At 34.6% G+C, this 26,869-nt stretch overlaps 1 protein-coding gene across 1 annotated transcript in view; it reads left to right on the forward strand.

Moving 5' to 3' along the window:
* The window catches only part of rdx (BTB/POZ and MATH domain-containing protein rdx), a 95,696-nt gene that overhangs the window by 28,072 nt on the left and 40,755 nt on the right, over window positions 1-26,869 (forward strand). The window lies entirely within an intron of this gene.

Consider the following 26,869-nt stretch of genomic DNA (forward strand, 5'->3'; position numbering starts at 1 on the left):
TTGTACAACAATGTGTGGCAGCGCCCACGAGCTGCAGCACAGCACAAAAAATCCATGACAAATATGTATTACATAAACACACTCTCGAGGGATTTCCACACCAGCAGCTAACTGCAACAACAACAACAACTGCAACAACAACAACAACAACTGCAACAGCTAACAAGTCAAACAACCACACACTCCCAAACAAATACCAAAACACACAGAGGAAAAAAAGAAAAAAATTAGTTTCACCTCTTTTTCATGCCATGCGCTTAAAAAGCGCAGCAAATTATAAACAAGCGCGACTAAGCACTGGCAACAGAGAGCAACAGAGAGAACGAGAAAGAGAGAGAGAGAGCGAGAGAGAGAGGGAGAGAGACGGATTGCAGCGCCCACATTTGCCGCTGCAGTTGCAGTTACAGTTGTTGTTTTTTTGGTAACTGCTTTTTGGCAACACCGAAATTTGGAATACACAAAAACAAACTCAATAAAAAAAATTAAATAAATAAAAGAAAACGTCTACAACAAATGACAAACCGCAGTCAGCGTCTACGGCTACGTCGGCGTCGCTTCGTTGGGGACTATTACATAACAAGCGCGACACGTTTTTGTGCAAGCGACGACGGCAACGCGACGTCGGTAGCGACGGCGACGTCACATGGCCAAAAAAAAGGGGGCACGACTGCGCGCCACAAACGTCGTCGACGCAGGCGACGTAATAAGCGAAACAACAAAAACAACACTTGATCTTGGTTTAGTTACCGCTGCTGATTGAACTCCAAAAATTTGGCATCGCTAGTGGCTTTCTTTTTTGTACATATACACAACACGTACATATACATATCTCCCTCGACAACAAAAAAAAAAAAATATTCAAAAACTGTAACTCCAGCAAATGAGAACAACATACGCAAATAACCGACGGGAAAATATCCTGTTAACGGTCAAGCTCGAAGCAAAGCTGATTGACGATATATAGTGTCTGGCTTGTTTGAGTTATCTGTAATGATTAATACCTGGTCTAAAAGGATTTATTTATTTACCTCTCATTAGTTACACTTCTAATATTTTCATGCCTTAAAAGTTGAAAAATTAATTTATATCCCTTTGAAAAAGAGCATAAAAACGGAAAGAAACGTATATACCCACAACTGTACAGGGTATACGAAAAATGGTTTTAAATACGTTTCGACTGGTGCTGCCATCTTGTGGCAAACTGTTTGGCGTGCGCCTTTTGGGCCGCCCTAATTTCGCTTAATTACACACACGCACACACTCGAACAGAGACTGTCAGATACATACACACATACAGACGTACGCACGCACTCACACACACTTGAACAGAGAGATAACAGCTTTACAAGTTGCGCAGCAAAGTCGCCCGCATTTATATTTCATTAATTTTTGTGTTTTGGTTATTTCTTTTTTTTTTTTTCAGTCTTCATCTGTCTGGGCCATAATTTTTTTTCTGTTTCGCTCTTCATTTTTTTCAGTTTTTCATTTTGATGTAATTCGGCTCTTCGGTTTTGTGCAACTTTTGAAATTTGTATGACATTTTTCGGACTACTGCCAAATGTTTGTCCGCGCAGTTTTCACTTTTTCATTTTTTAAGAAATTAGTCTTAATTTGGGGCGTGCTCAGTTTTCGTATTTCGGTTTTCGGGGCCAACTCTTTCCGAGTCCGAATCCAAATCTCTCAACTGGGCCTTGACGCTGAGTTTCTTGAAGCGTGTGTTTGTCTGTTCAGTTTGCGAGGTCTTAAATGGTGAATACATATAATTTGGTCCCTGCCTGATTAGCAGTTCGTTTGCAAGTTTGCTTAGAAGATAAGTATATACACTTCTTCTATATATATATAGTGACATATCCATAGTCGCACCCACCCTTTAACATAACTTAGCACATAAGCATAAGCACAATTATAAACATTTCTAATATTGTAAACAAAGAGCCTGGTGATAACATCGACATTGGTCAAGATCAAACTGTCCCCCTTTGGTAGACATAAACAATTCACCCTAAATATCACGCCACTGTCAATGTTCCCATCAGAGTACTATCCCACGCATAATTGCTGACGCAGCTCAAACTTCACTCAATTTTGACTCAAACTCTCTCAAAGCGAAGTTTGCTAAGCGACCGCAACAGTTAGATAAATCAGTTCATATTCGGGAAGCAAATCTGAATGTACTCAACAAAAGTAGCCGTTAAGTGAAAATAATAAATTGAAATATATTTTTTTATAGTAACCTAACGTGTAAAACTTAATTGGCGCAGCCGGTAGGATACGTCGGGAAAAATTAAAGATCGCTAAAGGATAATTAATTCCCAGATCTAACGCACAATCGCGACCGAAAGTGTTGTCGGAGTGTAATAAAAATTTTCTCGAATACGTATCCGCACAAGAACCTTCGGGTCACTAGTAGCTTAATAATATTGACCCTTTGGGCAATAAAGCTACTACAGTTAATAACGACTGGCTTTGCATATCGTTTGATCCCTGCAATACGTTATTACTGAGTCTTTTTAAGACACACACACAAAAAAAAAAAAACATTTAACCAATAATCCATCACAAACTTTAACCTAAAATAAAAGTGCAAAATCAAAGAACAATAAAGTTCAAACCTACAAACTCAAAACTATTCAAAAAAAAGTGTATTACACCAAGATGACAATGGAATTATCAGAACAACACCTCAACCAGGCCCTTTCACAACTTAGACAGGTGCCAAGCTTTGACGGATCAACGGATCAACTAAACGCCTTCGTTAAAAGGATAGATTACATCCTACACCTGTATCCAACCCGAGATGTTAGACAACATAGCATCTTATACGGAGCCATCGAATTGCAAGTCACAGGAGATGCTCAGAGAATATCACAAAGGACAGCAGCCAACACTTGGCAGGAGCTGAGAAACGCATTGATTGAAGAATACAAAGTGCAGACACCATTTGAAGAACTCCTTCGACGCTTATACAACACGAATTACCAAGGAAACGTCCGTAAGTTCATCGAGGAGCTCGAGAATAAATCTTTTGTTATATTAAATAAGTTAGCACTAGAAAATATACCTAGCAATACAACCCTTTATACAAATGCTATGAATAACACAATCAAAGATGTTATTACAAAAAAATTACCAGATAGGCTTTTCATGATGTTAGCCAGACACGACATTACGTCGACACAAAAACTAAAGCAAGTAGCTCAAAGAGAGGGATTATATGAAAATAGCGTTACTGAAAAACCTAAAAATAATAATGTTCAGGGAAATCCAAATAACAATCGTAGGAACATGGGAAATTATCAGCAAAATGCTAACCCAACCACCATTTCAAGTGGCTATTCCAACACGAATCAGAGTTATCACGCACAAAATAAACAGCATAATAAGTCCGAAGACAATCAGAAAGCTCACCACGAGTTCCAACAGAAATTAAGTCAAGGTAGATACCAAAATCCCTTAAACTACCAAAATCAGTCCCATTCACGCTTGAATGCACCAAACCCTCCGACTAAACGTCAAAGAGATAGTAACAGTGGGCAGATGAAAATGGATACATCCGAAAATTTTCATCAGCAAGCCTCGGAACAAACAGAAGAAATCCATTCATAAAATTGATTATGAATGACGAAGTTCTAAAATGTGTCATCGACACAGGTTCAACCATAAATCTAATGAAAACAAACCGCTTAAATTTTCCAGTTTACAACGAAACATTAAAGGTTCACACCATAAATGGTGTTATTGAATTAAAACAAAGTATACGATTAGGAGCAAGCAAAATTTGTCCGAGCAAACAAAAATTCTATATTCACGACTTCTCAGAGCATTATGATGTTCTGATTGGGAGAGAATACCTTGAGGCATGTCAAGCAAAAATAGACTATGCACAAGGATCCGTAACCTTAGGAGAATTTAACTTTTGTTTTAGATATAATGACGAAGAGGTCGAAGAGGACATGACCGCACAAGAGTGCCTTGATCCACCCTCAACAGAGGACAGACCATTTAACTTCGCTATTAATAATGAATTAATAGAAAACAATGAGTTTAGGCTAGAGCACCTAAACTCAGAAGAAAAAGAAAAAATAAAAAAAGTTTTACATGAATTTCGTGATATCCAGTACCATGAAGGTGACAATTTGACTTTCACTAGTACAATTAAACACAAAATTCTAACGAAACATGAGGACCCAATTTACAAGCGTCCATACAAATATCCTCAAATATACGATGAGGAAGTAAATAAACAAATAAGCGATATGATAAAACAAAATATCATACGTAAATCCAAATCCCCTTACTGCTCACCAGTAATAATCGTTCCAAAGAAAAACGATGCATCTGGAAAGCAAAAATTCCGGTTAGTCATAGATTACCGCAATCTCAATGAACTAACTATTAATGATAAATACCCTATCCCGATCATGGATGAAATATTAGACAAACTTGGAAAATGTCAATATTTCACAACCATTGATCTAGCCAAAGGCTTCCACCAAATCCAAATGGATCCTGGTTCAATACCCAAGACCGCATTTTCGACTAAACATGGCCATTACGAGTACACTCGCATGCCATTTGGTCTTAAGAATGCACCTGCAACGTTCCAACGTTGTATGAACAATCTCTTAGAAGATTTAATTTTTAAAGATTGTCTGGTCTACTTAGACGACATTATTATTTTTTCCACTTCATTGGAGGAACACATTTTGTCGCTACAAAAGGTATTTAAGAAGCTTAGAGAAGCTAACTTAAAACTACAGTTGGATAAATGCGAGTTTATGAGAAAAGAAACTGAATTTCTCGGTCACATCATCACAACTGAGGGTATAAAACCAAATCCCAACAAGATACAAGCAATTGTCAAATTCCCAATTCCAAAAACCCCAAAAGAAATAAAATCATTTCTAGGATTATGTGGTTTCTATAGGAAATTTATACCAAATTTCGCTAATATAGTAAAACCATTAACACTTAAATTAAAAAAAGGAGCAAAAATCAATATAAAAGACAGAGACTACGAACTAGCGTTTGAAAAGCTAAAAGTACTCATAACATCCGACCCAATTTTAATATACCCTAACTTCGAAAAACCATTTTCATTAACTACAGACGCGAGTAATATGGCAATAGGGGCCGTCCTTTCGCAAGAGCATAAGCCTATATGCTATGCAAGTAGAACTCTCAACGAGCATGAGTTAAATTATTCAACGATTGAAAAAGAATTATTAGCAATCGTTTGGGCCACTAAATACTTTAGGTCCTATCTCTTTGGTCGACAATTTCAAATCCTTAGTGATCACAGACCACTCGTCTGGTTAAATAATATGAAAGAACCTAACATGAAATTACAAAGGTGGAAGATCAAGCTAAATGAGTTTGATTTCCAAATTAAATACGTCCCAGGAAAAGAAAATTATGTGGCAGATGCTCTGTCCAGAATTCAATTAAACGAAAACTTCTTAGGCGAAGATACAATTAGCACAAGAGCAACAATACATAGTGCTCAAGAAGACAACAGTAACCATTTACAAATCACAGAAAGACCACTTAATTATTATAATCGACAAATAGAATTTGAAAAAGGAACCGAGAACGAAACAAAAGTTACGAATTACTTTCACAAAACCAACATAAAAATTACGTACAAAGACATGACTAATACGCATGCCAAAGAATTAATAAAAGAATACTTATGCACAAAGAAAAGTGTGCTATACTTCCACAACGAAGCAGATTTTCCAATTTTTCAAGAAGCCTACTTAGAAATAATAAGTCCGAATAATTCAACAAAGGCAATGAAAACTAGTACAAAATTAATAGACCTTCAAACATACGCAGAATTCAAAGAATTAATATTAAAAAAGCACAAAGAATTATTACATCCAGGAATTGAAAAAACTATCAATTGGTTCAAAGAAACCCACTATTTCCCAGATTATCAAAATTTAATTCAAAATCTAATAAATGAATGTGAGATTTGCAACATCGCAAAAACAGAACACAGAGATACAAAATTAACTTTCGAAATAACTCCGGAAATCGCTAATATCCGAGAAAAATATGTAATGGATTTTTACATAGTAGGAGATAAACAATTTTTATCTTGCATTGATATCTATTCAAAATTTGCATCATTAATAGAAATAAAAAGTAGAGACTGGCTAGAAACCAAACGAGCTATATTACAAGTGTTCAACCAAATGGGTAAACCCATCGAAATAAAGGCAGACAAAGACTCAGCTTTTATGTGCACAGCTTTACAATTATGGCTAAAATCAGAAGCAGTAAATATTAATATAACCACTAGTAAAAATGGTATATCCGACGTAGAACGATTTCATAAGACAGTTAACGAAAAACTAAGAATCATTAACAGCGACTCAGACGTCGAAAATAAACTTACAAAATTTGAAACTATACTCTACACGTACAATCATAAAACAAAGCACAAAACGACTAACAGAACACCAGCGGACATATTCATATATGCAGGTACACCAGAGTATGACACTCAAGCTAATAAAGAAAAACTAATAAATAACCTCAACAAAAAACGAACAAATTATGAAATTGACACTAGATACAAACACTCACCGTTAGTTAAATCAAAGACGACAACCCCGTTCAAGAAAACAGGAGAACTAAGACAAATCGACGACAAACATTTTGAGGAAACTAACAGAGGCAGGAAAATAACACATTACAAAACCAAATTCAAAAAGAAAAAGAAGACTAATCAAAGCAAATATAACAATTACAGGTCAACAACAGACAGCGATCAAAACATACAAGCACCAGCTTAAATTAATTATTATAATATTACTATCAATAACTGTAAACCATATAAATGCACAGAGTATTGAAATTAATCCTATCAAAGCCCATAACGGATATCTCATATTTAAAACAGGAACCTTAGACATTCCGACAGATTACGAATTCCACTGTTTAACGGTTAATATAACTAAAACCGAAGAAACTTTTAACAATTTAATTGAACAAAGTAAAGAATTCAATAACCTTATACAAATCGAATACCTAGTAGAAAAATTAAACAGAGAAATAAACGGCTTAAAAATAGCCAAACGCAGCAAAAGAGGTTTAGTTAACATAGTAGGAACAGCATATAAATACTTATTTGGAACATTAGATCAAGAAGACAAAGCAGAAATTGAACAAAAAATAAGCAACTTAGCAGAAAACAGCGTCCAGGTTAACGAATTAAACTACATAATAGAAGCTATAAACAAAGGAATAGAAATCATGAACGAACTAGATCAAGAGAAACAAAAAGGAAAGAAATTAGATATCCTTATATTTAACTTACAACACTTTACAGAATATATAGAAGACATTGAGATGGGAATGCAGCTCACAAGATTAGGAATTTTTAACCCAAAATTACTAAAACATGACTATTTGTTGCATGTTAATTCTGAGAAATTGTTGAATACAAAAACTTCCACTTGGTTTAAATCAGATACAAACGAAATACTGATAATATCCCATATTCCTCGAGAAATAATAAAAAGCCCGGTATTCGAAATAATTCCATACCCGGATGAAAATAATAATATTTTGACAGAAATAGCTCATGAAAAATATTTTACCCAAGATAAAAAAGTTTATAGCAGAGAAACAAAAAAATTAATTAATAATGAATGTTTAACAGGAATTTTAAACCAAATAACATCAGAATGTAGTTATACTAAAATTTTGCAAAATTTTCAAATCAACTACATAGAACCAAATATAATTTTAACTTGGAATTTACCAAAAACTATATTAAACCATAATTGTATAAATAACGAAATAACAATAGAAGGAAACAATATAATAAAAATCTTTAATTGTTCATTGCAAATTAATGAAATTTCAATTTCAAACAATATGTTAGATTATACTCAAAGCATTTACGTAAGCAATGATGTTATAAAATTAGAACCACTTTCGTTTGTACAAACGAAACAAATTATAAATGCACATACAAAATTTAACAATGTATTCCAGATAATTACAATAACCATATTTGTAATCATATTAATAAGTTTAACACTGTATTTGACATATAAGTTCAAAAGCATACCTAAGAAATTAATTATAAAATATAAAAAACCCAAAGTAGAAGAAACACCTACAATAATAGGAGATATACCAATTGTAAAAGAAGAAAATGTTACACTATATCCAAACTTAAACACCTGAGGACAGGCACTTTTCTAATGGTTGGGGGAGTGACATATCCATAGTCGCACCCACCCTTTAACATAACTTAGCACATAAGCATAAGCACAATTATAAACATTTCTAATATTGTAAACAAAGAGCCTGGTGATAACATCGACATTGGTCAAGATCAAACTGTCCCCCTTTGGTAGACATAAACAATTCACCCTAAATATCACGCCACTGTCAATGTTCCCATCAGAGTACTATCCCACGCATAATTGCTGACGCAGCTCAAACTTCACTCAATTTTGACTCAAACTCTCTCAAAGCGAAGTTTGCTAAGCGACCGCAACAGTTAGATAAATCAGTTCATATTCGGGAAGCAAATCTGAATGTACTCAACAAAAGTAGCCGTTAAGTGAAAATAATAAATTGAAATATATTTTTTTATAGTAACCTAACGTGTAAAACTTAATTATATATATATATATATATATATATATATATATATATATGTTTGTCCTACTTGACATTTAGAAATAGGTCTATATTTCCCAGCCTCATAACTCACGCAAAAATTTGTCATCAAAAACTGGCAACAGTATTCTTGGTCAAAATTCATGTAAAAATTGTACCCTCAAATATTCTATATAGACATAAGTCAGAATATCCCAGCCCCATAACTCGGTCAAATCTCATCCGATTTTCATAGGGTTTGGCTTTTTGTTCATGGTTTGACCTCTAGCTCAATTCGGCATCAGGAACTGAAAACAGTATTTTTGGTCAAAATTCATGTAAAAAGTTTACCCTCAAATATCCTAAATAGACGTAAGTCAAACTTTCCCAGCCCATAAATCGGTCAAATCTCATCCGATTTTAATAAGGTTTAAATTTTTATTCATGGTTTGACCTCTAGATCAATTTGACATCAAAAAGTGACAACCGTGTTTTTGGTCAAAATTCATTGAAAAATTTTACCCTCAAATATCCTATATAGACATACGTCAAAGCTTCCCAGCCCATAAATCGGTCAAATCTCATCCGATTTTCATGAGGTTTAACTTTATATTCATGGTTTGACCTCTAGATCAATTTGGCATCAAAAAGTGACAACAGTATTTTTGGTTAAAATTCATGTAAAAATTTTACCCTCAAATATCCTATATAGACATACGTCAGTTTCCCAGCCCATAAATCGGTCAAATCTCATCCGATTTTAATAAGGTTTAACTTTTTATTCATGGCTTGGCCTCTAGATCAATTGGGCATCAAAAACTGGCAACAGTATTTTTGGTCAAAATTCATGTAAAAATTTTACCCGCAAATATCCTATATAGACATACGTCAAAGTTTCCCAGCCTATAAATCGGTCAAATCTCATCCGATTTTCATGAGGTTTATCTTTTTATTCAGGGTTTGACCTGTAGATCAATTTGGCATCAAAAACTGACATCAGTATTTTTGATCAAAATTCATGTAAAAATTTTACCCGCAAATATCCTATATAGATATAAGTCAAAGCTTCCCAGCCCATAATTCGGTCAAATCTCATCCGATTTTCATGAGGTTTAACTTTTTATTCATGGTTTGACCTGTAGATTAATTCAGCATCAAAAACTGGCAACAGTATTTTTGGTCAAAATTCATGTAAAAATTTTACCCTCAAATATCCTATATAGACATACGTCAAAGTTTCCCAGCCCATAAATCGGTCAAATCTCATCCGATTTTCATAAGGTTTAACTTTTTATTCATGGTTTGACCGCTAGATCAATTTGGCATCAAAAACTGGCAACAGTATTTTTGGTCAAAATTCATGTAAAAATTTTACCTTCAAATATCCTATATAGACATACGTCAAAGTTTCCCAGCCCAGAAATCGGTCAAATCTCATCCGATTTTCATGAGGTTTATCTTTTTATTCATGATTTGACCTGTAGATCAATTTGGCATCAAAAACTGACAACAGTATTATTGGTCAAAATTCATGTAAAAATTGTACCCTCAAATATCCTATATAGACATACGTCAAAGCTTCCCAGCCCATAATTCGATCAAATCTCATCCGATTTTCATGAGGTTTAACTTTTTATTCATGGTTTGACCTGTAGATCAATTTGGCATCAAAAACTGACAACAGTATTATTGGTCAAAATTCATGTAAAAATTTTACCCTCAAATATCCCATATAGACATACGTCAAAGCTTCCCAACCCATAAATCGGTCAAATCTCATCCGATTTTCATGAGGTTTAACTTTTTATTTATGGTTTGACCTGTAGATTAATTCAGCATCAAAAACTGGCAACAGTATTTTTGGTCAAAATTCATGTAAAAATTTTACCCTCAAATATCCTATATAGACATACGTCAAAGTTTCCCAGCCCATAAATCGGTCAAATCTCATCCGATTTTCATAAGGTTTAACTTTTTATTCATGGTTTGACCGCTAGATCAATTTGGCATCAAAAACTGGCAACAGTATTTTTGGTCAAAATTCATGTAAAAATTTTACCCTCAAATATCCTATATAGACGTAAGTCAAACTTTCCCAGCCCATAAATCGGTCAAATCTCATCCGATTTTCATGAGGTTTTACTTTTTATTCATGGTTTGACCTGTAGATCAATTTGGCATCAAAAACTGACAACAGTATTTTTGGTCAAAATTCATGTAAAAATTTTACCCTCAAATATCCCATATAGACATACGTCAAAGCTTCCCAACCCATAAATCGGTCAAATCTCATCCGATTTTCATGAGGTTTAACTTTTTATTTATGGTTTGACCTCTAGATGAATTTGGCATCAAAAAGTGACAACAGTATATTTGGTCAAAATTCATGTGAAAATTTTACCCTCAAATATCCTATATGGACATACGTCAAAGCTTCCCAGCCCATAAATCGGTCAAATCTCATCCGATTTTCATAAGGTTTATCTTTTTATTCATGGTTTGACCGTTAGATCAATTTGGCATCAAAAACTGGCAACAGTATTTTTGGTCAAAATTCATGTAAAAATGTTACCCTCAAATATCCTATATAGACATACGTCAAAGCTTCCCAGCCCATAAATCGATCAAATCTCATCCGATTTTCATGAGGTTTAACTTTTTATTCATGGTTTGACGTCTAGATGAATTTGGCATCAAAAAGTGACAACAGTATTTTTGGTCAAAATTCATGTGAAAATTTCACCCTCAAATATCCTATATGGACATACGTCAAAGTTTCCCAGCCCAGAAATCGATCAAATCTCATCCGATTTTCATGAGGTTTAACTTTTTATTCATGGTTTGACCTCTAGATGAATTTGGCATCAAAAAGTGACAACAGTATTTTTGGTCAAAATTCATGTAAAAATTGTACCCTCAAATATCCTATATAGACATACGTCAAAGCTTCCCAGCCCATAAATCGATCAAATCTCATCCGATTTTCATGAGGTTTAACTTTTTATTCATGGTTTGACCTGTAGATTAATTCAGCATCAAAAACTGGCAACAGTATTTTTGGTCAAAATTCATGTAAAAATTTTACCCTCAAATATCCTATATAGACATACGTCAAAGTTTCCCAGCCCATAAATCGGTCAAATCTCATCCGATTTTAATAAGGTTTAAATTTTTATTCATGGTTTGACCTCTAGATCAATTTGGCATTAAAAACTGGCAACAGTATTTTTGGTCAAAATTCATGTAAAAATTTTACCTTCAAATATCCTATATAGACATACGTCAAAGTTTCCCAGCCCAGAAATCGGTCAAATCTCATCCGATTTTCATGAGGTTTATCTTTTTATTCATGATTTGACCTGTAGATCAATTTGGCATCAAAAACTGACAACAGTATTATTGGTCAAAATTCATGTAAAAATTGTACCCTCAAATATCCTATATAGACATACGTCAAAGCTTCCCAGCCCATAATTCGATCAAATCTCATCCGATTTTCATGAGGCTTAACTTTTTATTCATGGTTTGACCTGTAGATTAATTCAGCATCAAAAACTGGCAACAGTATTTTTGGTCAAAATTCATGTAAAAATTTTACCCTCAAATATCCTATATAGACATACGTCAAAGTTTCCCAGCCCATAAATCGGTCAAATCTCATCCGATTTTCATAAGGTTTAACTTTTTATTCATGGTTTGACCGCTAGATCAATTTGGCATCAAAAACTGGCAACAGTATTTTTGGTCAAAATTCATGTAAAAATTTTACCCTCAAATATCCTATATAGACGTAAGTCAAACTTTCCCAGCCCATAAATCGGTCAAATCTCATCCGAATTTCATGACGTTTTACTTTTTATTCATGGTTTGACCTGTAGATCAATTTGGCATCAAAAACTGACAACAGTATTTTTGGTCAAAATTCATGTAAAAATTTTACCCTCAAATATCCCATATAGACATACGTCAAAGCTTCCCAGCCCATAAATCGGTCAAATCTCATCCGATTTTCATGAGGTTTTACTTTTTATTCATGGTTTGACCTCTAGATCAATTTGGCATCAAAAAGTGACAACAGTATTTTTAGTCAAAATTCATGTAAAAATTTTACCCTCAAATATCCTATATGGACATACGTCAAAGTTTCCCAGCCCAGAAATCGGTCAAATCTCATCCGATTTTCATGAGGTTTATCTTTTTATTCATGATTTGACCTGTAGATCAATTTGGCATCAAAAACTGACAACAGTATTTTTGGTCAAAATTCTTGTACAAATTTTACCCTCAAATATCCTATATAGACATACGTCAAAGCTTCCCAGGCCATAAATCGGTCAAATCTCATCCGATTTTCATGAGGTTTTACTTTTTATTCATGGTTTGACCTGTAGATTCATTCAGCATCAAAAACTGGCAACAGTATTTTTGGTCAAAATTCATGTAAAAATTTTACCCTCAAATATCCTATATCAACATTCATGTAAAAATTGTACCCTCAAATATCCTATATAGACATACGTCAAAGCTTCCCATCCCATAATTCGATCAAATCTCATCCGATTTTCATGAGGTTTTACTTTTTATTCATGGTTTGACCTGTAGATTCATTCAGCATCAAAAACTGGCAACAGTATTTTTGGTCAAAATTCATGTAAAAGTTTTACCCTCAAATATCCTATATCAAAATTCATGTAAAAATTGTACCCTCAAATATCCTATATAGACATACGTCAAAGCTTCACAGCCCATAATTCGATCAAATCTCATCAGATTTTCATGAGGTTTAACTTTTTATTCATGGTTTGACCTGTAGATTAATTCGGCATCAAAAACTGGCAACAGTATTTTTGGTCAAAATTCATGTAAAAGTTTTACCCTCAAATATCCTATATAGACATACGTCAAAGTTTCCCAGCCCATAAATCGGTCAAATCTCATCCGATTTTAATAAGGTTTAACTTTTTATTCATGGTTTGACCGCTAGATCAATTTGGCATCAAAAACTGGCAACAGTATTTTTGGTCAAAATTCATGTAAAAATTTTACCCTCAAATATCCTATATGGACATACGTCAAAGTTTTCCAGCCCAGAAATCGGTCAAATCTCATCCGATTTTCATGAGGTTTATCTTTTTATTCATGATTTGACCTGTAGATCAATTTGGCATCAAAAACTGACAACAGTATTTATGGTCAAAATTCATGTAAAAATTTTACCCTCAAATATCCTATATAGACATACGTCAAAGCTTCCCAGGCCATAAATCGGTCAAATCTCATCCGATTTTCATGAGGTTTTACTTTTTATTCATGGTTTGACCTGTAGATTCATTCAGCATCAAAAACTGGCAACAGTATTTTTGGTCAAAATTCATGTAAAAATTTTACCCTCAAATATCCTATATCAACATTCATGTAAAAATTGTACCCTCAAATATCCTATATAGACATACGTCAAAGCTTCCCATCCCATAATTCGATCAAATCTCATCCGATTTTCATGAGGTTTTACTTTTTATTCATGGTTTGACCTGTAGATTAATTCGGCATCAAAAACTGGCAACAGTATTTTTGGTCAAAATTCATGTAAAAGTTTTACCCTCAAATATCCTATATAGACATACGTCAAAGTTTCCCAGCCCATAAATCGGTCAAATCTCATCCGATTTTCATGAGGTTTATCTTTTTATTCATGATTTGACCTGTAGATCAATTTGGCATCAAAAACTGACAACAGTATTTATGGTCAAAATTCATGTAAAAATTTTACCCTCAAATATCCTATATGGACATACGTCAAAGTTTTCCAGCCCAGAAATCGGTCAAATCTCATCCGATTTTCATGAGGTTTATCTTTTTATTCATGATTTGACCTGTAGATCAATTTGGCATCAAAAACTGACAACAGTATTTATGGTCAAAATTCATGTAAAAATTTTACCCTCAAATATCCTATATAGACATACGTCAAAGCTTCCCAGGCCATAAATCGGTCAAATCTCATCCGATTTTCATGAGGTTTTACTTTTTATTCATGGTTTGACCTGTAGATCAATTTGGCATCAAAAACTGACAACAGTATTGTTAAAATAGTGACAATAAGCTGTTAAGCTTCTTTATAATCTGGCAACATTGTATCAGCACAGTACTCATTCTGTAATTGAGTACTTGTTCAGATTTTTGTACTCATGCTTTGAAGTTTCCATTAAACATTTAACCGAACCACTACGTGTGTTTTCTTTATGTGCATCTTAGGCACACTAGAAATTTCCCAACATTAGTTATGGGCCCAGGTCTCGTTGTTTTCGGTTAAATAAGTACACAAAGTGTCTATGGTTTTGAAAGCTTCCTTTTGTTAAATTTTTAAAAAGTTTATTTCGTGCGAAGAATAACGTGGTGAAATTGTCAAAATGAACATGTCGCATCAAATAGAAAAACTTGGTGAGGACAATTATGACGTATGGCATATGGCCATGAAAAGTGTCTTGGTGGTGGCGGACCTATGGAATGTTGTGTGTGGAAAATATGTTAAGCCAGAAGGAAATGGTGAGGATATCGAAAAATGGGTTAGTGTCGACCAAAAAGCGATGGCTTACATAATTTTAAATCTGAAGCCAACACAGTTGATGCATATCAAGTCATGCCCAACATCTGCAGCTGTATGGAAAAAACTAAAGGAAATTCATGTCTCAGTTGGACCGATTAGGAAGGTCCAATTATATCAAAAATTAATACGTTTCAATATGCAGCAGGGTGACGATGTAGTCGCATATGTCAATTCATTTGTTGAGACAATTGAAAAGTTGGCAGAATTAGACATCAAACTCAATGACGAGTTGCAGGTCATCATGTTTTTGAGCAGTCTACCAGACACATGGGAAAATTTTGTAATAGCGATTGAGACACGCGATGAGCTGCCCAAATTCGAAGTCGTCAAGGTTAAAATGTTAGAAGAGGCCACGCGAAAGCAAGAAAGAGCTAGCAGAGACGGCATAGGGACACCAGAAGCAGTGTATACACACAAACATAATGGACCGCGGGACAACAACAGTGTCGAAAGCAAAGGCAGAAAGAATAGCAGTAAGCAGCCATTCCGAGGCAAATGTTTTAATTGCGAAAAAGAAGGGCATCGAGCGAGCGATTGCCGAAATAAAAAGAAGGATGATAAAAAGAGCCAAAAGGACGAAAAGTCTCTATGCTTAATGCACACGTGTGTCAAGGAGAAGCAAAAGAGTTTTTGGTGCGTTGACAGTGGTGCAACATCGCACATGTGCTGCGACCGCAGCATGTTCCTTACGTATGCTGATAAAAAGACGTCGATAATGTTGGCCGCAAATAAGTTTATCGATTCACCCGGCAGTGGCAGTGTTGAGTTGCACTGCAATAGAATAAAATTAAAGCTGCAAAATGTTTTATATGTCCCTGACTTAAGCATGAATTTTTTATCAGTAAGTGCTGCAGCAAAGTTTGAGAATTCTACCATATTTGAAGGGAAAATTGCGCTGATAAAAGACAAAGAAGGCAACGAGATAATAAGGGCAAGACACGAAAATGGTTTGTATGTTTACAAACATAGTCTTGATCAGGTTCATATGCTAAATAGTTCTGATTCATCTTCCATAAAATGGCACAATAGATTTGGCCACCTGAATTTTAAGGATTTGAAATTGCTTAATGATAAGCAACTGGTGCGTGGTATGAAAGTTGAAAATGTACAATTAGAAATAAATTGCGATACATGTAATAAAGCAAAAATTTGTGCATTGCCATTCCCACAGAAAGCGAATCGTGTCTCAAAGCAAGTACTGGACTTAGTACATACAGACGTATGTGGTCCGATGAATGTTAAGTCGCTTGCAGGCAATCGATATTTCGTAACTTTTATTGATGACTACTCACGCAAGATATTTGTTTACCTTATGCACTCAAAAAGCCAAGTTTTTGAAAAGTTTAAAATGTTTAAAACTTTTGTAGAATGCCAAACAGGAAATAAAATAAAGGCTGTGCGCAGCGACAATGGAACAGAGTATGTGAATAAGCAATTCACTGAATTTTTGATCGAGTGCGGTATAAAGAGGCAATTAACAGTTCCTTACACTCCGCAGCAAAATGGTGTGGCCGAACGTGCTAATCGGACCATCGTTGAAATGGCAAAAAGTCTTCTAATTCATTCAAAGCTTGAAGAATTTTTGTGGGCAGAGGCTGTTGCAACAGCAGTTTATTTGCGCAACAGATGTCCCACAAAAGCATTAGATGGAAGCACACCATTTGAGGTATGGAAGGATCGCAAGCCATCAGTACAGCACTTGAGAGTATTTGGCTCGCGGGCATTTGCACTCGACAAAGTCAGAAAAAGCAAGTTCCAAGCAAAGGGCAAGGAGTACATTTTTGTTGGTTACTCCTTTACAGCAAAGGCATATCGCCTATATGATCGCGAGAAGCGAACAGTTATTGAAAGAAGGGATGTCAAATTCATTGAAGGTGAGTTTGACATAGCAACAACTGATGCATGCAGTATTTCAGAGAGAAACACCTTCACGACGTACATTATCCCGTTTGAGTCAAATCATGAGGTTGCAAAAAACCACCCAGAGCAACCTGCCGAGGTGCAAGAGTACAACAGTGACTCAAATGAAGAAGAAGAGGAGGATTTTGTGAGCGCAAGCGATCCAGGAGAAGATGGCAACGATGACGACAATGACCAAGTAGCGCTGCCACAAGTTGAAGCTGTAGTAAAACATGGGCGTGGCAGGCCAAAAATTATACGTACAGGTCAGCCAGGCAGGCCCAGAAAGCAGTACCAATTGATCAATAGTCTTAATCAGATTGAAGACATTGAAACTCCGCAGTCAGTTGCAGAAGCATTACATGGCCAAAATGCGCAGGATTGGGAAAAGTCTATGCAAATAGAGTACGACGCTTTACAAGCAAATGAGACATGGTCAGTGTGTGAGCTACCTCCTGGACAAAAGGCCATTGGTTCAAAATGGGTTTACCGAATCAAGAGAGATAAAGATGGTAATATTGAAAAATTTAAGTCTCGACTAGTTGCACAAGGTTGTGGTCAACAATTTGGTGTCAATTACTGGGAAACGTTTTCTCCCGTAATTCGATATGAAACCATTCGCATGTTATTCGCAATAGCTGCCGAAAAAGAGCTGTATATGCATCAAGTCGACATTTCAAACGCATACTTAAATAGTAAGCTTAATGAAACTGTGTACATGAAACAGCCGCCGAATTTTATTGACAAGCAGCATCCAAATAAAGTCCTCAAACTAGAAAAGGCACTTTACGGGCTTAAACAATCCGGACGAGTTTGGAACAATACGCTCGATGAGGTATTGAGAGGCATGGATTTTAAAAGATGCAAAAATGAAGCATGCTTATACGTCAAGCAAAAGCAACAACAATTCAGCTACATCGCTGTCTACGTCGACGATTTAATCATAGTGTGTCCCAGCGAAGAAGACATAGCCGTGATTAAGAAGAAGATTGCATCAAATTTTAAAATGCACGATGGAGGCCCCATTAGCTATTTCCTAGGCATGGAAATCCAACGCGACGGCGATCGAGGTTCCGTTTCGCTGTGCCAGAAGACGCACATTCAAGGCCTATTGGACAAGTATGGCATGAGCAATTGCCGTCCAGTAAGCACACCTCTTGACCCAGGTTTTCAAGTGGACTGCAACGACGATACTTGTGTAAAGGTAAATATAACGCAATATCAGTCATTAATTGGTTCGCTTATATACTTAGCAGTTTTGAGCCGACCAGACATTTTGCATGCTGTAAACAAATTATCACAAAGAAATGCTAATCCTCATGGAGAACACCAGTCTGCAGCAAAGCACATTCTAAGATATCTTGCGGGTACAAAGAATATGAAATTAGTATACCGTAAAAATGGCAAACCACTAAAAGGCTATGCAGATGCAGATTGGGGCAACGATCGGCTGGACAGGAGATCCTATAGTGGCTACGCATTTTTCCTGGCAGGCAGTGCGTTCTCTTGGACTTCATCAAAGCAAAGCGTTGTCGCATTGAGCAGCACTGAAGCAGAATATATTTCTTTGTCCATGGCTGCCAAAGAAGCAGTTTATCTACGCAGGCTACTTAGTGAGATGGGATGGTCAAAGGATACAGAGCCGTTGACTATATGTGGCGACAACCTAAGCGCGCAACATATTGCGCAAAATCCAGTCCATCATAAGCGCACTAAGCACATAGACATAAGGTATCATTTTATACGTGAAAAGGTACAATGTAATGATATTGCATTAGAATACGTACCTACAAATAATAATGTTGCAGATATACTAACAAAATGTTTAAGTAAGCAAAAGCACGTAGGCTTTGTAAAAACACTTGGATTGAATTAAATTTGTTATTTTGCAACTGATTATAATTAGCTTAAGAAGAAGTGTTAAAATAGTGACAATAAGCTGTTAAGCTTCTTTATAATCTGGCAACATTGTATCAGCACAGTACTCATTCTGTAATTGAGTACTTGTTCAGATTTTTGTACTCATGCTTTGAAGTTTCCATTAAACATTTAACCGAACCACTACGTGTGTTTTCTTTATGTGCATCTTAGGCACACTAGAAATTTCCCAACAAGTATTTTTGGTCAAAATTCATGTAAAAATTTTACCCTCAAATATCCCATATAGACATACGTCAAAGCTTCCCAGCCCATAAATCGGTCAAATCTCATCCGATTTTCATGAGGTTTTACTTTTTATTCATGGTTTGACCTCTAGATCAATTTGGCATCAAAAAGTGACAACAGTATTTTTAGTCAAAATTCATGTAAAAATTTTACCCTCAAATATCCTATATGGACATACGTCAAAGTTTCCCAGCCCAGAAATCGGTCAAATCTCATCCGATTTTCATGAGGTTTATCTTTTTATTCATGATTTGACCTGTAGATCAATTTGGCATCAAAAACTGACAACAGTATTTATGGTCAAAATTCATGTACAAATTTTACCCTCAAATATCCTATATAGACATACGTCAAAGCTTCCCAGGCCATAAATCGGTCAAATCTCATCCGATTTTCATGAGGTTTTACTTTTTATTCATGGTTTGACCTGTAGATTCATTCAGCATCAAAAACTGGCAACAGTATTTTTGGTCAAAATTCATGTAAAAATTTTACCCTCAAATATCCTATATCAACATTCATGTAAAAATTGTACCCTCAAATATCCTATATAGACATACGTCAAAGCTTCCCATCCCATAATTCGATCAAATCTCATCCGATTTTCATGAGGTTTTACTTTTTATTCATGGTTTGACCTGTAGATTCATTCAGCATCAAAAACTGGCAACAGTATTTTTGGTCAAAATTCATGTAAAAGTTTTACCCTCAAATATCCTATATCAAAATTCATGTAAAAATTGTACCCTCAAATATCCTATATAGACATACGTCAAAGCTTCCCAGCCCATAATTCGATCAAATCTCATCAGATTTTCATGAGGTTTAACTTTTTATTCATGGTTTGACCTGTAGATTAATTCGGCATCAAAAACTGGCAACAGTATTTTTGGTCAAAATTCATGTAAAAGTTTTACCCTCAAATATCCTATATAGACATACGTCAAAGTTTCCCAGCCCATAAATCGGTCAAATCTCATCCGATTTTAATAAGGTTTAACTTTTTATTCATGGTTTGACCGCTAGATCAATTTGGCATCAAAAACTGGCAACAGTATTTTTGGTCAAAATTCATGTAAAAATTTTACCCTCAAATATCCTATATGGACATACGTCAAAGTTTTCCAGCCCAGAAATCGGTCAAATCTCATCCGATTTTCATGAGGTTTATCTTTTTATTCATGATTTGACCTGTAGATCAATTTGGCATCAAAAACTGACAACAGTATTTATGGTCAAAATTCATGTAAAAATTTTACCCTCAAATATCCTATATAGACATACGTCAAAGCTTCCCAGGCCATAAATCGGTCAAATCTCATCCGATTTTCATGAGGTTTTACTTTTTATTCATGGTTTGACCTGTAGATTCATTCAGCATCAAAAACTGGCAACAGTATTTTTGGTCAAAATTCATGTAAAAATTTTACCCTCAAATATCCTATATAGACATACGTCAAAGTTTCCCAGCCCATAAATCGGTCAAATCTCATCCGATTTTCATGAGGTTTATCTTTTTATTCATGATTTGACCTGTAGATCAATTTGGCATCAAAAACTGACAACAGTATTTTTGGTCAAAATTCATGTACAAATTTTACCCTCAAATATCCTATATAGACATACGTCAAAGCTTCCCAGGCCATAAATCGGTCAAATCTCATCCGATTTTCATGAGGTTTTACTTTTTATTCATGGTTTGACCTGTAGATTCATTCAGCATCAAAAACTGGCAACAGTATTTTTGGTCAAAATTCATGTAAAAATTTTACCTTCAAATATCCTATATGGACATACGTCAAAGTTTCCCAGCCCAGAAATCGGTCAAATCTCATCCGATTTTCATGAGGTTTATCTTTTTATTCATGATTTGACCTGTAGATCAATTTGGCATCAAAAACTGACAACAGTATTTTTGGTCAAAATTCATGTACAAATTTTACCCTCAAATATCCTATATAGACATACGTCAAAGCTTCCCAGGCCATAAATCGGTCAAATCTCATCCGATTTTCATGAGGTTTTACTTTTTATTCATGGTTTGACCTGTAGATTCATTCAGCATCAAAAACTGGCAACAGTATTTTTGGTCAAAATTCATGTAAAAATTTTACCCTCAAATATCCTATATCAACATTCATGTAAAAATTGTACCCTCAAATATCCTATATAGACATACGTCAAAGCTTCCCATCCCATAATTCGATCAAATCTCATCCGATTTTCATGAGGTTTTACTTTTTATTCATGGTTTGACCTGTAGATTCATTCAGCATCAAAAACTGGCAACAGTATTTTTGGTCAAAATTCATGTAAAAATTTAACCCTCAAATATCCTATATCAAAATTCATGTAAAAATTGTACCCTCAAATATCCTATATAGACATACGTCAAAGTTTCCCAGCCCATAAATCGGTCAAATCTCATCCGATTTTCATTAGGTTTAACTTTTTATTCATGGTTTGTCCGCCAGATCAATTTGGCATCAAAAACTGGCAACAGTATTTATGGTCAAAATTCATGTAAAAATTTTACCCCCAAATATCCTACATAGACATACGTCAAAGCTTCACAGCCCATAAATTGGTCAAATCTCATCCGATTTTCATAAGGTTTAACTTTTTATTCATGGTTTGACCGCTAGATCAATTTGGCATCAAAAACTGGCAACAGTATTTTTGGTCAAAATTCATGTAAAAATTTTACCCTCAAATATCCTATATAGACATAAGTCAAAATTTCCCAGTCCCATAACCCGGCCAAATCTCATCCGATTTTCATAAGGTTTAACTTTTTATTCGTGGCATGACCTCTAGATCAATTGGGCATCAAAAACTGGCAACAGTATTTTTGTTCAAAATTCATGTAAAAATTTTAACCTAAAATATCATATATAGACATAAGTCAAAGCTTCACAGCCCATAAATCGGTCAAATCTCATCCGATTTTCATGAGGCTTAACTTTTTATTCATGGTTTGAACTGAAGATCAATTTGGCATTAAAAACTGGCAACAGTATTTTTGGTCAAGTTTCATGTAAAAATTTTACCCTCAAATATCCTATATAGACATACGTCAAAGTTTCCCAGCCCATAAATCGGTCAAATCTCATCCGATTTTCATAAGGTTTAAATTTTTATTCATGGTTTGACCGCTAGATCAATTTGGCATCAAAAACTGGCAACAGTATTTTTGGTCAAAATTCATGTACAAATTTTACCCTCAAATATCCTATATGGACATACGTCAAAGCTTCCCAGCCCATAAATCGGTCAAATCTCATCCGATTTTTATAAGGTTTAACTTTTTATTCATGGTTTGACCGCTAGATCAATTTGGCATCAAAAACTGGCAACAGTATATTTGGTCAAAATTCATGTAAAAATTTTACCCTCAAATATCCTATATAGACATACGTCAAAGCTTCCCAGCCCATAAATCGATCAAATCTCATCCGATTTTTATAAGGTTTAAATTTTTATTCATGGTTTGACCGCTAGATCAATTTGGCATCAAAAACTGGCAACAGTATATTTGGTCAAAATTCATGTAAAAATTTTACCCTCAAATATCCTATATAGACATACGTCAAAGTTTCCCAGCCCATAAATCGGTCAAATCTCATCCGATTTTCATAAGGTTTAAATTTTTATTCATGGTTTGACCGCTAGATCAATTTGGCATCAAAAACTGGCAACAGTATATTTGGTCAAAATTCATGTAAAAATTGTACCCTCAAATATCCTACATAGACATACGTCAAAGTTTCCCAGCCCATAAATCGGTCAAATCTCATCCGATTTTCATTAGGTTTAACTTTTTATTCATGGTTTGACCGCCAGATCAATTTGGCATCAAAAACTGGCAACAGTATTTATGGTCAAAATTCATGTAAAAATTTTACCCCCAAATATCCTACATAGACATACGTCAAAGCTTCACAGCCCATAAATTGGTCAAATCTCATCCGATTTTCATAAGGTTTTACTTTTTATTCATGGTTTGACCTGTAGATTCATTCAGCATCAAAAACTGGCAACAGTATTTTTGGTCAAAATTCATGTAAAAATTTAACCCTCAAATATCCTATATCAAAATTCATGTAAAAATTGTACCCTCAAATATCCTATATAGACATACGTCAAAGTTTCCCAGCCCATAAATCGGTCAAATCTCATCCGATTTTCATTAGGTTTAACTTTTTATTCATGGTTTGACCGCCAGATCAATTTGGCATCAAAAACTGGCAACAGTATTTATGGTCAAAATTCATGTAAAAATTTTACCCCCAAATATCCTACATAGACATACGTCAAAGCTTCACAGCCCATAAATTGGTCAAATCTCATCCGATTTTCATAAGGTTTAACTTTTTATTCATGGTTTGACCGCTAGATCAATTTGGCATCAAAAACTGGCAACAGTATTTTTGGTCAAAATTCATGTAAAAATTTTACCCTCAAATATCCTATATAGACATAAGTCAAAATTTCCCAGTCCCATAACCCGGCCAAATCTCATCCGATTTTCATAAGGTTTAACTTTTTATTCGTGGCATGACCTCTAGATCAATTGGGCATCAAAAACTGGCAACAGTATTTTTGTTCAAAATTCATGTAAAAATTTTAACCTAAAATATCATATATAGACATAAGTCAAAGCTTCACAGCCCATAAATCGGTCAAATCTCATCCGATTTTCATGAGGCTTAACTTTTTATTCATGGTTTGAACTGAAGATCAATTTGGCATTAAAAACTGGCAACAGTATTTTTGGTCAAGTTTCATGTAAAAATTTTACCCTCAAATATCCTATATAGACATACGTCAAAGTTTCCCAGCCCATAAATCGGTCAAATCTCATCCGATTTTCATAAGGTTTAAATTTTTATTCATGGTTTGACCGCTAGATCAATTTGGCATTAAAAACTGGCAACAGTATTTTTGGACAAAATTCATGTAAAAGTTTTACCCTCAAATATCCTATATAGACATACGTCAAAGTTTCCCAGCCCATAAATCGGTCAAATCTCATCCGATTTTAATAAGGTTTAAATTTTTATTCATGGTTTGACCTCTAGATCAATTTGACATTAAAAACTGGCAACAGTATTTTTGGTCAAAATTCATGTATAACTTTTACCCGCAAATATCCTATATAGACATAAATCTAAGTTTCCCAGCCCCATGATTTGGTCAAATCTCATCCGATTTTCATAAGGTTTAACTTTTTATTCATGGTTTCACCGCTATATCAATTTGGCATCAAAATCTGACAACAGTATTTTCGGTCAAAATTCATGTAATAATTGCACCCTCAAATATCCTATATAGACATAAGTCAAAATTTCCCAGTCCCATAACCCGGCCAAATCTCATCCGATTTTCATAAGGTTTAACTTTTTATTCATGCCACGACCTCTAGATCAATTTGACATTAAAAACTGGCAACAGTATTTTTGGTCAAAATTCATGTAAAAAGTTTATCCTCAAATATCCTATATAGACATAAGTCAAAGCTTCACAGCCCATAAATCGGTCAAATCTCATCCGATTTTCATGAGGCTTAACTTTTTATTCATGGTTTGACCTCTAGATGAATTTGGCATCAAAAAGTGACAACAGTATTTTTGGTCAAAATTCATGTGAAAATTTTACCCTCAAATATCCTATATGGACATACGTCAAAGTTTCCCAACCCATAAATCGGTCAAATCTCATCCGATTTTAATAAGGTTTATCTTTTTATTCATGGTTTGACCTGTAGATCAATTTGGCATCAAAAACTGACAACAGTATTTTTGGTCAAAATTCATGTACAAATTTTACCCTCAAATATCCTATATAGACATACGTCAAAGCTTCCCAGGCCATAAATCGGTCAAATCTCATCCGATTTTCATGAGGTTTTACTTTTTATTCATGGTTTGACCTGTAGATTCATTCAGCATCAAAAACTGGCAACAGTATTTTTGGTCAAAATTCATGTAAAAATTTTACCCTCAAATATCCTATATGGACATACGTCAAAGTTTCCCAGCCCAGAAATCTGTCAAATCTCATCCGATTTTCATGAGGTTTATCTTTTTATTCATGATTTGACCTGTAGATCAATTTGGCATCAAAAACTGACAACAGTATTTTTGGTCAAAATTCATGTACAAATTTTACCCTCAAATATCCTATATAGACATACGTCAAAACTTCCCAGGCCATAAATCGGTCAAATCTCATCCGATTTTCATGAGGTTTTACTTTTTATTCATGGTTTGACCTGTAGATTCATTCTGCATCAAAAACTGGCAACAGTATTTTTGGTCAAAATTCATGTAAAAATTTTACCCTCAAATATCCTATATCAACATTCATGTAAAAATTGTACCCTCAAATATCCTATATAGACATACGTCAAAGCTTCCCATCCCATAATTCGATCAAATCTCATCCGATTTTCATGAGGTTTTACTTTTTATTCATGGTTTGACCTGTAGATTCATTCAGCATCAAAAACTGGCAACAGTATTTTTGGTCAAAATTCATGTAAAAATTTTACCCTCAAATATCCTATATCAAAATTCATGTAAAAATTGTACCCTCAAATATCCTATATAGACATACGTCAAAGTTTCCCAGCCCATAAATCGGTCAAATCTCATCCGATTTTCATTAGGTTTAACTTTTTATTCATGGTTTGACCGCCAGATCAATTTGGCATCAAAAACTGGCAACAGTATTTATGGTCAAAATTCATGTAAAAATTTTACCCCCAAATATCCTACATAGACATACGTCAAAGCTTCACAGCCCATAAATTGGTCAAATCTCATCCGATTTTCATAAGGTTTAACTTTTTATTCATGGTTTGACCGCTAGATCAATTTGGCATCAAAAACTGGCAACAGTATTTTTGGTCAAAATTCATGTAAAAATTTTACCCTCAAATATCCTATATGGACATACGTCAAAGTTTCCCAGCCCAGAAATCGGTCAAATCTCATCCGATTTTCATGAGGTTTATCTTTTTATTCATGATTTGACCTGTAGATCAATTTGGCATCAAAAACTGACAACAGTATTTTTGGTCAAAATTCATGTACAAATTTTACCCTCAAATATCCTATATAGACACGTCAAAGCTTCCCAGGCCATAAATCGGTCAAATCTCATCCGATTTTCATGAGGTTTTACTTTTTATTCATGGTTTGACCTGTAGATTCATTCAGCATCAAAAACTGGCAACAGTATTTTTGGTCAAAATTCATGTAAAAATTTTACCCTCAAATATCCTATATGGACATACGTCAAAGTTTGCCAGCCCAGAAATCTGTCAAATCTCATCCGATTTTCATGAGGTTTATCTTTTTATTCATGATTTGACCTGTAGATCAATTTGGCATCAAAAACTGACAACAGTATTTTTGGTCAAAATTCATGTACAATAGATTCATTCTGCATCAAAAACTGGCAACAGTATTTTTGGTCAAAATTCATGTAAAAATTTTACCCTCAAATATCCTATATCAACATTCATGTAAAAATTTTACCCTCAAATATCCTATATAGACATACGTC

Source organism: Drosophila virilis, chromosome 2, assembly GCF_030788295.1.
Source record: "Drosophila virilis strain 15010-1051.87 chromosome 2, Dvir_AGI_RSII-ME, whole genome shotgun sequence".
Lineage (NCBI taxonomy): Eukaryota > Metazoa > Arthropoda > Insecta > Diptera > Drosophilidae > Drosophila > Drosophila virilis.